Below are 14,575 nucleotides of genomic sequence, written 5' to 3'. Positions count from 1 at the left end.
GGGTCAGCCAGGCACCCCAAACTCTCCGGCCATCCTTCAGGGATGGTTTCTCTTAATGGTGTTGACTTTACCTGGGGTGCTGAGATGGGAGAAGTGGCCCCAATTTACCATGCTGGTGCTCACCTCCATGCCTTGATGCACCCCACTTGTATTACCCTACTCAAACTACACTGGGCTCACTCCTCCTTAAACGTTATGATCGTGCTCAATGATACCACCTCCTGGCAGGCTTCTCAGAGGGCTTCCTAATCATTGTTCATGTATCAATAGCATCCAACACACTACCTTGTGGGGAAAGGCACTCAATAAATGTTTGATGAAGAAAGGAATCAATTACCCTGTGCTTAGCACTTTTTACACTCTACAATGATTGCCTGTTTTCTTATTTATAACTCCAAGTACTGTGAACCCCTTGAGGACAAGAAACTTATTTTATTCATTTGTATGTCCCCACTCCTAATAATTCATGGCACAGAAAAGGCACTTAATGAATGGGGGAAGAACCCATCTTGGGAAGCTGACTTTTCTGTTTAGAGATTATACTTAAATAAACTAACTTTTGTGTAAAGCTTTCTGACTTGTAAAATGTTTTTGATGTCTTATTATTGCTTGTCCTCATTGCAGGAAGAGTGAGGGCAAACTGTGAATTAGATACTTGTATCATTCCCATTGTACAGATGGGGAAACTAAGGCTCACAAAGTTACATGGCTTGCCTGTGACCACACAGCTTGTAGATGAAGCAAGAACTCAACCTGGTTGTCTGACTTTGAGTCTATACTCAGTTATTTTCTAATCAACAGCAAAAGTTTGTTCCCATCTCCTACCCACAAGTCCCATCTCCCAGGAGCACTCTCCTCTCAGCTGGCTGTGAACTAATGTTCATTCAGAGGTTAGCTCATTGCAGTTTAAGGGTTAAGATAAAAGCATGTACAGAGGTCTTTGCGTTTTAAGATGACACTCCTGAAAATTAATGTCTAGAAGAGAATGACCTAAACGTGCAAGAATTTTAGACACCAGGCCAGACAAGGAGAAGGTGGTTTATAAGTACAAGCAGTAACTTAGGTGACCCAGGTTAGTCACTTTTGTATGGTATGTAAAATGACGATATTAGTCATTTATTGCTGCATAATGAATTACTCCCAAATTTAGCGACTTACAACAACAGTAAACATGTATTTTCACACATATTTTCTTAATGTCAGGAAACTGGGAGTGGCTTCACTGGGTGGTCTGGCTCAGGGTGTCCTGGGAGGTTGCAGCCAAGCTGTCCATTGGAGCTGCTGTCATCGGAAGGCTTGACTGGGGCTGGCTGGAGGATCCACTTCCAAGATGGTGCACTCACATGGTGCTAGCTGTGGGTAGGAGGCCTCAGTTCAGCACCCTTTGAGCCTCCCTCTCCATGGGCTACTTGTGTGTCCTTGGGATACAGCAGCTGGCTTCACTCAGAGTGAGGGCTCCAAGAGCAAGCAAGGCAGAAGTCACAATGTCCGTGCCAATCCAGCCTTGGGAGTCACACTTCCTCCCTTCCACAGTATCCTGTTGGTAACAAGGCCAGTCCTACACAATGTAGGAGGGTATATGGGAAGTTAGGATCATTGGGTACCATCTTGGAGGTGACTACCACAAACCGGCGGGTTGTTATGACCAGGATCTTTCCTCTGCCTCAGGTTTGCTTCATTGATGACTCCAGCATGAAATAAAAGTTTTGATTTTTATGTGTTTTAAACAAGCAGACCTTTAGTAAGATATTAAATCAAAGAAAGCCAAAAACGCAAAGTTAGGTCCTCTACCCTGATGAAGATGAGGTGGTCAAGATCACACAGCTGGTTTCTGGAAGAACTCAGAAGAGACAAAGAGAGCAGGAGAGCTAGTTGGCCTCTACATTCACTATGCCCTAAAAGTAGACTTTTGACCTTCTCTTAAAAAAGTTATACACAGTCCTAAAGATACACTGATGGAGGAAGAAGACACTCATGGTTCAAACTTAGACTTGATTTGGTGACCATACAACACTGCCTGTAGTGCAGGATGACTGTGAATTAATATTTTTCTAGGTTTTGTGACTACTAAAATATATTGCATTGTCTGTTTTCTGTAAAGACCTCTAATGTATAAAATATAAACATTTGAGATATTGTACAATTTTTATAACTCTCATTTTTTATTGTTTCTTTTATTTTAATATACAAGGAGCCTCGAAAAATTGAAGTACCCCAGGTCTCTCTTAACATCTGAGATGCTTTGCTCTCAACACCCACCCCCATCCTTGTTCCATGTGAAAAAACACAGGGGTTGAGTACATGACCACAAAGGTCTTTCCAGGTCTAGAAGTCCTTTCCAGGTCTAGAGCCACGGTTGTCAAAGCATATCTGTCAATGCCCTGTGTGCCCCTGGATGCTCATTTAGTAAAAAGGAGGCAACAGGAAAGGGAGGTGTAAAGGACAAATTCTGGCCATCACACTGGTGCTCTCTTCATACGACAGTGAGCAAGGTAGGACCATGAAGTAGGAGAAAAACATAGGGATCATTTTACAGGGTTTTTTCCCTGATTCATGAAGTCACATTGAGATTGGCTGTTGGTTTGAAATAAAATGGAGTCCAGAATATTCCACTGGGAGTTCACCTCTCCTCTGTGGTCTGGCTCAGCCTCCAGCTACCCCTGCAGCAAACCTACTCTGGAAGGGCTCTATATAGATGTCCTGCCTTAGGAAATGGGCCACAGAAGGGCTGGCGATTTGTTTTTGTTTGCTTCTTGTCCCCACTAGAATCTCTGCAAAGAATAATGATTGCAGCCATGGGCCAGGGTGCAGGGCTGGGACACCGGGCAGAGGCAGGTAACACAGTAACGATTCCTGGTGCCCACGGGCAGTCAGGCTGCCATTGGTGCTGCTGGCGCTCTGCTAAAAAATACATGCTGGGATATCTCCAATGAGATATCATCTCACACCAGTCAGAATGGCCATCATCAAAAAATCTACAAACAATAAATGCTGGAGAGGGTGTGGAAAAAAAGGAACACTCTTGCACTGCTGGTGGGAATGTGAATTGGTACAGCCACTATGGAGAACAGTATGGAGGTTCCTTAAAAAACTACAAATAGAACTACCATATGACCCAGCAATCCCACTACTGGGCATATACCCTGAGAAAACCATAATTCAAAAAGAGACATGTACCAAAATGTTCATAGCAGCCCTATTTACAATAGCCCGGAGATGGAAACAACCTAAGTGTCCATCATCGGATGAATGGGTAAAGAAGATGTGGCACATATATACAATGGAATATTACTCAGCCATAAAAAGAAATGAAATTGAGCTATTTGTAATGAGGTGGATGGACCTAGAGTCTGTCATACAGAGTGAAGTAAGTCAGAAAGAGAAAGACAAATACTCTATGCTGACACATATATATGGAATTTAAGAAAAAAAAATGTCATGAAGAACATAGGGGTAAGACAGGAATACAGACACAGACCTACTAGAGAATGGACTTGAGGATATGGGGAGGGGGAAGGGTAAGCTGTGACAAAGTGAAAGAGCGGCATGGACATATATACACTACCAAACGAAAAAAAAAAAAAATACATGCTGGATGTGTGGAACTGATAAATAGACTTCCTTGGACTGGAGAGGGAGGTGTGGCCGGGTGAATGAATGAGGGAGGAAACCTCTGCTCACCACCCACTTCTGAGCCACCTCCTGGCTTTGGCAAAGGCTAAAAACCTTGACTTGGTTTGATTAGGACCTTCCCCCCCTCACTCTTTCCAATGATCCCTCACTGATCAAATGTCCCTGTCCCATAGCAAGGACGCTCGGCCCTCCTTATCTCCTGGCATTCAGCAAAGTCCCCTGCCTGGGTATCTGATACCCAGGAGGATATGAGCCTTTCCCCCAAACTTCCCATCATGCCTGACACCAGCTACAGCTATAGAGTCCAGCTCCCCCAAGAACTTGCCATATCTCCCAGTAAGGTGCAGAGTGTGAATTCAGCTCTTTATTAAATGCTGTTGCAGCTGAAGTCTTTTGCCCTCGGGTGACTTGCCTCGAACCCTAGGATGATACAGGTCTAGCCGCTGCTTTTCCTTCAGTCTATCCTTTTGGAGGAGCATCTGCTTAAGAAAAGAGAACCCCCTGGCTTTCAGGGATGGAGATGGTCTCTTGTGGAACATCTATTGACATTCTGACACCATCAGAAATCAGCTAGAGGGATGGGGCTCAGTGGAACTTTTTAATGTTACTGTATGATTGGGAAAAAACAAAAACAAAATAAAAAAAAAACACTTTGCTATTGTAGGGCCCTACGAAGATATACAACCATTGTCTACAACCATATGAAGAGCAACCACAAAGAAGAAGTCATTCATTAATCCCAAAGGAAGGGCTAAAACCACTGGGGGAGGTTAGTGGGAGGCAGATTCCTGCCCAAAGTAGCATTTCCTGCCTTAAGAGGTGGTGAGCTCCCTGCCACTGGGGGTGTTCAAGAAACAATCTGTCCAAAATATCAGACAAATTTCAAAAATGAAAAATAAATTTCAGGAGACTCCAAATCCAACTGAGATTTTCTTTTTTAATGGAGTTGAAGGAACAGATGAAGAGTGTATAAATGGAGGAAGGCTTAGCAAAGGGATTTCTTGTTATCTTTTCAGAGTTCCAAGTCTCTGTCCTCTGGTTCTTCCAAGACTTCAGGAAGCATGGGTTCCAGAAGGAATAAGACAGTGTGACCATCCCAGGGCCCTCAAGGAAAATGAGCTAAGGGATGACTGGGACCTTTTCAACTCTAAGCATCTGTGATTCTGTCAAGAAAAAAAAAAAAAAAAAAAAAAAAAGACACCCAGGAGATAAGGGAAATACTACAAATCATTCCCAGACTGAATATTTAACAAAACTGGGTTTTGATTTTTTAAAATAAGGCATCAGTGGCTCTTTAAGCAACAAAGAGACTATTTTATACAAATTTCCCCTCAGGGCCTTCATGAAGATGTTAACATCTTTCTTGTCACAATATCTACCTTATTACAATAAGTCATAGTGCTTCTCTATTCTCTTGTTGAGACATCTTTGTAAGATAAATTCTCTGGACTGAGAGCAGGGCCTAACTTTTTTTTTTAATTAAAGTGAAAAGCTCTTCTTGAGAGTTCCAAGGAAAGGGTTAGGAGACAGGAGATTTAAAAAAAACAAAGGACCTCTAGTGTGCTGAGACTGAAACCAAGGGAGGCCCTGTGGGACTCCTGGGCAAGGAGGCCTTTTGGTTGCCCATTTATGGTAGGCAAGGCTCCAGCCTCCATGACCTTCCCTGAGTTACAAAGGGCAGTTTCCGAACAGTTGCTAATCAAGGGAGGAGAAGCCAAAAAACCACTGGAGGCAGGATTAAAGGGACCAGAGAAACTCATTAAGATTAGGAGGCAACCACCTGAGAGGAGATTAAGGGAGTGGAGGCCCTGCACACACCCTAATCTTATCAGCAACCCCACCCTTGAACCACTGCTATAAAACCCCTCATCAAATCCTCCTGGGTGGAGACACACAGTTTTCGAGGGCAGGAGCCCACTGTGTCCCCCTTTGCCTGGCAAAACAATAGAGCTATTCATTTCTACTTCACCCAGAACTCTGTCTCTGAGATTCGATTCTGCACCAGTGCAGAGAGACCAAGTTTTGACATCAAGACCAGTGGGTGGACCTGGACACATTCTTGATGAAGAAGTGGGCTGGCTTGCTCTGACGGTTATGATTCAACTCCCACTGGACACCAAGCGCATATCTCTCACGCTGGGTACATTCGAATCATTCCACTTCTACCAGACAGGCAACATCTAAGCCCTTTAAGGACAGCCTCCACCTCTCCATCCAGGTCCCCTCTCTGGGCCATAGGTAAATAAGTGGCTGTATGGTCACAAATACTATTTTTCCTCTGCAGGGACTCATTCCATGGCCCTAGAATGAAGAAAAAAAGAAGTCACAGGAAAATAAACACCATGTATATTAATATATATAACTCCATGGTTATGGGGATGGGAGGTTTTTGAATAGCAAGGTCCAAAAGAAAGAGAGCAGGAGTGCTTTCCATTGAGACCTAGATAGGAGAGCTGAGCCCAGGGACACAATGAATCCACAGCAGCCTCGGGCTCCTTCTGCCCTACAAAGGCGGGCGCTGAGCTGGCAGGTCAGGGCGCGGGGGCAGCCTTCAAGGAGAACAGACATTCCTTTAGACCAGGAGTCGGCAAAGATTCTGTGAATGGACAGGTAGTAAACATTCTAGGCTTTGAGGGCCATATGGGCCAAATGGGCACAGAATGAGTGTGGCCGTGTACACAATTAAGCTTTATTTATGGATACTGAAATTTGAATTTCACACTAGTTTCATGTCACACACACAAAATATTCTTTTTGCTTTTTTTTCCCAACCATTTTAAAATGTAAAAAGCATTCTTAGCTAGCAGATTGTATGAAAACAGGCAGAGGGCCTTAGTTTCTCAACTCCTGATGTGGACTGAACAGCTTTGTGATGGAGTCTTTCCCGCACTTGTGTGCGAGGCCCAGACACGCTTCACAGCAGAAAGGGAGCTCCCCAAACCCTGGGGGTGGCTGACTAACCCTGGGAGGGCTGCATCCCAGCTCACGCTTCTTTTGTCGCCTGACCTCAAATGCAATATTCTGCGAGGAGACTTTGTCTAAGTGTTCAAAAGTGCTTCTATTCTGCCTGTTGGAATGTGATGAAAGCATGCCAGAGGTGAGTGGGGAGGCCAAGGGCCTTCCAGGAGATGTTTCGCTCAGACAGAGAGCCTGATTATAAAGAATGCTTTTAGAATCATTTTAAGGAAGGTTGGTGTTAAATATTCATTGGGAAAGAGGAGGTTGCATGAAAGAGAAGTGAGTTAGAAGAGAATGCTGTGGAGCCCCATCTTCTGGAAATGGCTTTGCTGGAAAAGGGGATCACAGGACAGTAAACACCACAATTCCACAGTCACGGGGCTGGGGGCTTGTATATATGAAAGGAGGGAGGAGGACAGGGCTGTCATTCCATGTGGCCTTGGCCACAGAGCTGAGGGGGAGTTAGGAAAGCTGGGTTCCCTCTGATGATGACTCTCCAGGCTTTTAGCTGAGACACACCCCAGCCCTTGGGCAAGTTACTTACCTTTGCATGTTTGCTCTGGAGAACATGCCTACTGCATATGAAGGACAGAACATGGCAAAAATAAAGGGTCAATGAACACTGGCTTTTATTATCATCACAGCCATCACCACTTCTTAGAGTCTCTTCTATGGATTTCCATAAACACATAGAATTTCAAATTTGTTATGCTCAGTGGATCTTGCCTTCTGTACTTTGCTCTTAAAATCATTGTATATACTTTTCCCAGGTATCTGAATAACTTTCAATTTGTGGCCAATTGTTTTATAATATTTCTTTGAATGGTTGAGGTTCCAGTTACTTAACCTCTCCTTGATTTGTGAGGATTTGGGTCTTCACTATTATAAGCAGTGTTCCCATAAAGAACAGACTCTCCCAGAAGGGGAAACACAAGCCTGAAGATGGCCTCATATATGGGTTACTTATGGTCTGCCCTCCAGAATATTAACATTGACACAGGTGATAGAACTCCTGTCTGCAGAGAGCTGCACCAGCATTGGGTTTTATTATTTTAGCTTGTTTTTGCTAATAGATGTGAAGTGGGAGCTCACAGTCGCTTTATCTTTCTTTTTTAAAAATTAATTACAGGGACTTCCCTGGCAGTCCAGTGGTTAAGACTCGGTGCTTCCACTGCAAGGGGCGTGTGTTCGATCCCTGGTCAGGGAACTAAGGTCCCACATGCCATGTGGCACAGCCAAAAATTAAAAAAAAAAAAAGAAATTAACTACATATGACATGGGTCATCTTCCTCACTGAGTTTACTATTGCATTTGATATTTGTTTACATTCTCCAGCTACAGGGTCAACAGACATGTGGTTTTATGCCTTGTAGATGTGTGTAGGCTCTCTGTTTATGTTGAATATAAAACTTTTTCACAGGTTTTTCTCCATTGTTATCTGTGATACCCATTTCCCATTCATTTCCTTAATATCTGGGTTTTATTGTTTTTCATGAAGTTTTAACTCTATATGGATCTTAACCTGACGTTTTTATTCATGAAAATGTTATGATTCAAGCAAGGAAGAAATCAGCTCCCTTCCACAGTTAGGAAGGATAAGAATCTATTTTATTCTTTTTTTTTTTTTTCAATATTGTGCCTCTAATCCACTCAGACATACAGTGCTATATGGTGTAAGTTATGGATCTGGATTTTTCTCCACGTTGCTTCTAGTGATCCCAACAAAATATACAATTATGTGTTTCCTTGTGGTTCCTTATACTTGTCACGTATTTTTAAAATATTTCCTCTTCAGAGTCTATTTCTGGAATCTCTGTTATCGCCCAATGAAATGACCTGTATTCTGTTTTTTTTTTTTTTTTTTTTTTTTTTTTTTTTTGCGGTACGCAGGCCTCTCACTGTTGTGGCCTCTCCCGTTGCGGAACACAGGCTCTGGACGCACAGGCTAAGCGGCCGTGGCTCATGGGCCCAGCCGCCCCACGGCATGTGGGATCTTCCTGGACCAGGGCATGAACCCGTGTCCCCTGCATCGGCAGGTGGACTCTCAACCACTGCGCCACCAGGGAAGCCCTGTATTCTGTTTTTAAGTCAGTACCATAGCATCTTAGTAATTGTCACTGTGAAATAAAAAATACCTGTTAGTGCAAGTTTCTAGCAAGCAGCATGACATACAGTAGAAGCTCATTAAACGTTTATGGAAGAAATGAACAAAGCTTTCCAAATTATTTTTATTCTTAAGCATCATAATTTACAATAGTTTCCATATCTTCACTGTTTATTTAATAGGATCAAAATGTAAGTTGGGCTTCCCTGGTGGCGCAGTGGTTGAGAGTCCGCCTGCCGATGCGGGGGACACGGGTTCGTGCCCCGGTCTGGGAGGATCCCGAGTGCCGCGGAGCGGCTGGGCCCGTGGGCCATGGCCGCTGGGCCTGCGCGTACGGAGCCTGTGCTCCGCGGCGGGAGAGGCCACAGCAGTGAGAGGCCCGCGTACCGCAAAAAAAAAAAAAAAAAAATGTAAGTTAACTTGGAGAATACTGTCATCAACTGTACTTGCCTTGTCATTCAAAATCCGGGAAGATCCCACATGCCGCGGAGCAGCTAAGCCCATGTACCACAACTACTGAGCCCGGGCGCCTAGAGCCCGGGCGCCTAGAGCCCGTGCTCCACAAGAAAAAAAAAGTCACAGCAATGAGAAGCTCACGCACCCCAACGAAGAGTAGCCCCCGCTCGCCACAACAAAAGAAATCCTGCACGGAGCAACAAAGACCCAACACAGCCAAACATAAATAAATAAATAAATTTATATATGTTAAAAAAAAAAAAAGTAGCTTTCCTTCTTTCTGATTGGAGTGTAAGAGTGTAGCTATGTGACACTGTAATTAATAATCTTATATGCCTTCCTAATCCCCTTTGCTTCTGTCGTTTAGGTTGCAAGATCCCAGATTTTAAATTCTGTTTTTCTCCTTTTTTACTTGATATATCCTTTCTTTGTCTTAAAACTTTACAATGATATTTTCTGATCGCCTTTCTCTGGTCATTAATTCTAAAAGGGACTCTATACAGGTTAAATTCTTTATTAAAGGGCTTCCCTGGTGGCGCAGTGGTTGAGAGTCCGCCTGCCGATGCAGGGGACACGGGTTCGTGCCCCGATCCCGGAGGATCCCACATGCCGCGGAGCGGCTGGGCCCGCGAGCCATGGCCGCGGAGCCTGTGTGTCCGGAGCCTGTGCTCCGCAATGGGAGAGGCCACAGCAGTGAGAGGCCCGCGTACAGCAAAAAAAAATAAAATAAAATAAAATTAAATTCTTTATTAAAAAACTCTGGGAAACTTTCTACCGTTATATCTTTATTTACTATTTCCTTATTTGTTAAGCTTTCTTGATTCCTGTTCTCTATAGAGTGAATTTTCCTGTACAGCTAGTCTATTATTTTTTCATGCATTATAATTATCTGTTTATTTAATCCTTCTATGTTTTTGTTTAATTTTCCAACTTATCCTACATCTTACACATTTGTCATCCAGAGTCAATTTTAGTATTTTTTTCATTTTTAAAAAATTCTATTTTTATGATATCTATTATGTAACTATAGTCTCCACCTATTTGTGTTTGTTATTATTATTATTATCAACAAGCTTTAAATTTTCTTTTATTTTTTTCCAGGCATATTTTCTCTATTTCCTGAACCCTGGCTTGGGGGTATGTTGGTTTCATTTCTGTCACTATTTATGTTTTTCCTGAGCTTTTACAGCTTTATTTACTTTTTCTTTTCTGCTGCAAAACTTGTATTAATAAGTTTGGGTTACTTCAGGAGGGAGAGGGGCACAGGGTCCTTTGAACGAGGTTGAAATATGTCACTGCCCGGCTGAAAAGAGGTCCAAGCAATGAAAGTCATAAGTGACCCAAGGAGGAGAAGGGTTCATTGACCAAGAGATGCTCAAAGAAGAGGAAACCAGTGGCTGGTTGCAGCAGTACATTGATGGGGCAAAGGGCAGACCTGGAGCATCTCCAGTTTGGGCAGTAGGAAGAGGGAAGAGCTGATTCACATGCTCTGTGTCTATAGTTCAGGAAGTCAGGCTTCAAATGGACCTGCAAGACAAACAGGGAAATAATTGGCTCCACAGAAAGAGGCAGAAATTGGAGAAGTTTCCAGAAGACTGATGAGCTGAATTTATGGTGCTATGTAAACGTGAAAGCTTAATAGGAAGAGTTTAGTAAGAGGTCATGATCGCACACTACTGTATAGCCAATTAAAAGTTAGGACTGGAGCCTAACTGCTGTTTGTATCTAAGCCAATAAATCAGATAATTAGATTGGTTGCAGAGTTTTAGTGAAGAGGGCAAAGTTGCAGCTCTCTGATTTCACACGGGCTCACTCCTCACCCTCAGGTAGGAGGGAAGAGTTCACAGGAACAAACAAGGTCCTGGTGGATTGTTTTGTACATCGCAGAGAGCAGGAGGTGGGAGATACTGGGTGTGGAATCAAGAAATCCAGGAGTTAGAGTGTACAATGTTTTATCAAAGTGTTTCCTGCACTGCCCAGAGGACAAGTGTCCTCACCCAGTGATAGGGGTGGCTCAGTCAAGTGACTGCTCTTAGAAGGTGATCTACCCACCCTCCCAATGCCTGATGTTTGATGCCTGACAAACGTTTGCAGTCATATCCTTCTCCCAAGTAGATTTGGTTCTGGGAGGAGAATTCACTAGCCATCAGGAGCTTTCCAATCTGCTGTGTGTTGTGTTTTATTTGGTTTTTGTGACCTCCCAAAGTGGAACTAACAATAATGGGCAGAATCTGTTGGAGATTGATTTGGGTATAGTTTTGGAAGGAAGCTTTCCAAGGATAGAGTGCGCAGCCCAAGAAGTGGGAAGCGGGAAGGCTGCAGACAGGGTTGGTGATTATATAAACTGTTGGATGAGACCACCTTTAAGAACATCTTCCAGTCCTGAGTTTCTGTGAGGTAAGGTAAGGGGAGGCAACTTCTGGGTCTTCGTCTGGGGGAGAGGCAACCGCTTCTAAGTGGTGAAGAGAATCCTCAGGGGAAAGTCAGGGAGTTGAAGTCACATATTGGTTCTGCCAACTCTTACAGGCTACAGGACCTGAACCAGATCCTTGAACTTTCTCTAAGCTGTAAGATAAGAGGTTTAACCCTATTTTAACCCCAACCTCTAAGTCTACTGACTGCACCTCCAAAACGTCTTTTCCCTCTACACCTACTGCCTCAGCCTCTGCTGGACCCTAGTCCTTTCTCAGCCAGACTATTACAAGAGTTTTCTCACAAGGTCTCTGGTGTCCTTCAGTGTCCCACCCCCAATCCCTCCTGCACCTGGCCTCCAGAGTCATCTTTCTAAAATGCAAATTGGATCACATCATTCCCCTTCTTAAACTTGATCAGAGGCTGTCCAGTGCCTTCATAATAAAGGTCAACCTCTTTAGTATGACTCCCCAGACTCCCCAGCCGGCCAGCTGTAGGGACCATAAGCGGCTAATTCCAGCATCCCCAGGACCTAGCTCCACGCCTGGCACATAAAAGAGCTCCACCAACATTAGCTGAGTGAATGAATAAACAAATTTCCCGCCAGCCCTGTTATTACCCACTCTGTCATCCCCAACTGACGTCTCTAAAGCACATGCCGAGCACATCTCTGTATTCGGAAGTGCTCTCCGCCACCTCCACAGCCCCAGTCATTCCTCTCCTTACCCCCCAATACCCCACCCTGCCTTTTCTAGAGGTTTCGGAACACAGAAGTTGTATACTGTTCAGAACAGAGCATGGCTTTTGAAAGGGCACACTACTTTGATCACATCTGCAAAAAAGCCTCAGGATGCCCCCAAGGAGTCACTGCCCCATACGAAGTAATTAACAGCCTACCGCTTCCCGAGGTCTCCAAGAGAAACAGTGAGAGCCCAGCTTTTCTTAGTGGGGATGAATCAGCGCTTACCCAAGCCGCACTCTCCCCTTCCCACGCCCATCAGAAAGGAATAAATAAGATGAAAACGCTGAAAAGGCGAAAAGGGGGACACGTTATAGATCAAGGTCAGGCCAGGGGGTCGGCTCTGCTCTTAACGAGCAAGCAAAGCCCTACCAGGGAGGTGGCGGGAGAGGAAGGCAGCACGAGGCTGGTAATTGATCGGGAGGCAGGAAAACTGCTGAATTTGACTCTGGTGAAGGGAAGATGTCAGTTGGACATCTGCTCCCGACACCTCAGCAACTAATGATTTCTCTGTGCACTGTGGTGGGTGGGCTGGAAGAGCCCAGGGGCTGGCTGAGTCCTGTCAATAAACCTGAGTTTGGCAAAATAAATCAGTAAATAAATAAACACAACCCGCAGCCACCGGAAACAATAACACCCGAGCAGCTCTCCTCACCCCATAAGATCAACTGATCTTCGTGCCTCGCAGGGCAGGGGAGCAGAGGCAGACGTGGGAAAGTCTGAGGGCACCCCATCCCCCTCCCTCCCATCATCTACTGTTCTCGGGGTCTCTCTCACCACATGGTCTCAAGGAGCACTAGTCCCCGTTTCTGGACCTCTTATTCCATAGCTGCTGAAATTTTCATCCTCTGTCAGCCCACATCTTCCTTGTGATCACAATCTGCGAGGACCGGAAGGACCAAGAACATTTTTTTTTTTTTTTTTTTTTTTTTTTTTTTTTTTTTGCGGTACACGTCTCTCACTGTTGCGGCCTCTCCCGTTGCGGAGCACAGGCTCCAGACGCGCAGGCTCAGCGGCCATGGCTCACGGGCCCAGCCGCTCCGCGGCATGTGGGATCTTCCCGGACCGGGGCACGACCCCGCGTCCCCTGAACCGGCAGGCGGATTCTCAACCGCTGTGCCACCAGGGAAGCCCCAAGAACATTTTAAAAGAGACTTTTCCTATACAGTGTCTACTATCGGATTAGATTGCGGCTAAGGTGCAAGTTTCTTTGGGAAGCTCTGTCTGCATCTTTTTCCCCCTTTGGACCCAATCTTGCCTCTCTCCTCACCTCTTACCTTCCCTGGGTCTCCAGCAAGGTAAACATCTGGCCAACTTCTTCACACATCATTATCAATTTAATCTGTGACGGTTGGTTTTCATACCTTTTTCTCCAAACTGGACAAGAATAATTTCTGTGAAGCTGATGCCAGGTGCATAGATGGAGTCCAGTGAAAGTCTGAGGGAGAGAGGAAGGGAAGGTGAGAGGGGTGCTGTTGGTCGGAATGAATGAATGTTAGTAACAGTACGTTACTCCTCCTGGACTCCATAAAAAAAAAACAATGCTGAACTCTAAAATGCAAACTGGGGTAGGAAAATGAAGACCACACCTGCAAGTATGGAAATTCCCTCCGCAGAGAAAGAAGTCAAAGCCCTGGAAATATGGAAAGGGGGGACACAGGAATGCCCAGACTGAGAAGGAACAAGCAGAAATAACCATAATTGTACTGTCGCTATAGAGTGCTCCGGCCACGGGTAGGGGTGTTGCTGGGGGTGGTGGGAAGGGGCAATAAAGGTAAACAGGTACAAAGTGCAATGGCTCTGGACCCCAGAGTTGGCCATGGCGGTGGGCCCTGCCGAGTGCCATCAATTATCTGAGACTCGGTTTCCTTGTTTGTAAAATGGGTACAGGAGAGCCTCCCTCAGAGGGTGAATGTCAGTAAGAAAACGGAGCTTCTTCCCTCCTGCATTCAGAAGCTTTTCCAAGACACACATCCGCTAGTTTTGTTCTGCTGAAAACCCTTCCATGACTCCCAACTACCCTTAGAAAAAAAGCCCAAGGTCCTCCCCAGGGCTCACACAGCCCCGCGGGGTCTGTGCTGTCCATCTTTCCAGCTTCCCCTCCCTGCTCATGTCTGCCTAGGCACCCAGATCTTCTTTCAGTGCCTCAGCCTTGACTTGCTCCCTCACAGGGCCTGCGCCTGTCTTCACCTATAGCTACTTCTACTCAGCCTTCAGATCTCAGTGCAAGTGTTGTTTCTTCAGGAAAGTCTGCCTTGACCTCCCTAACCGGG

The sequence above is a fragment of the Mesoplodon densirostris genome, chromosome 2 (assembly GCF_025265405.1).
Source record: "Mesoplodon densirostris isolate mMesDen1 chromosome 2, mMesDen1 primary haplotype, whole genome shotgun sequence".
NCBI lineage: Eukaryota > Metazoa > Chordata > Mammalia > Artiodactyla > Ziphiidae > Mesoplodon > Mesoplodon densirostris.
This window is presented reverse-complemented; position numbering follows the sequence as displayed.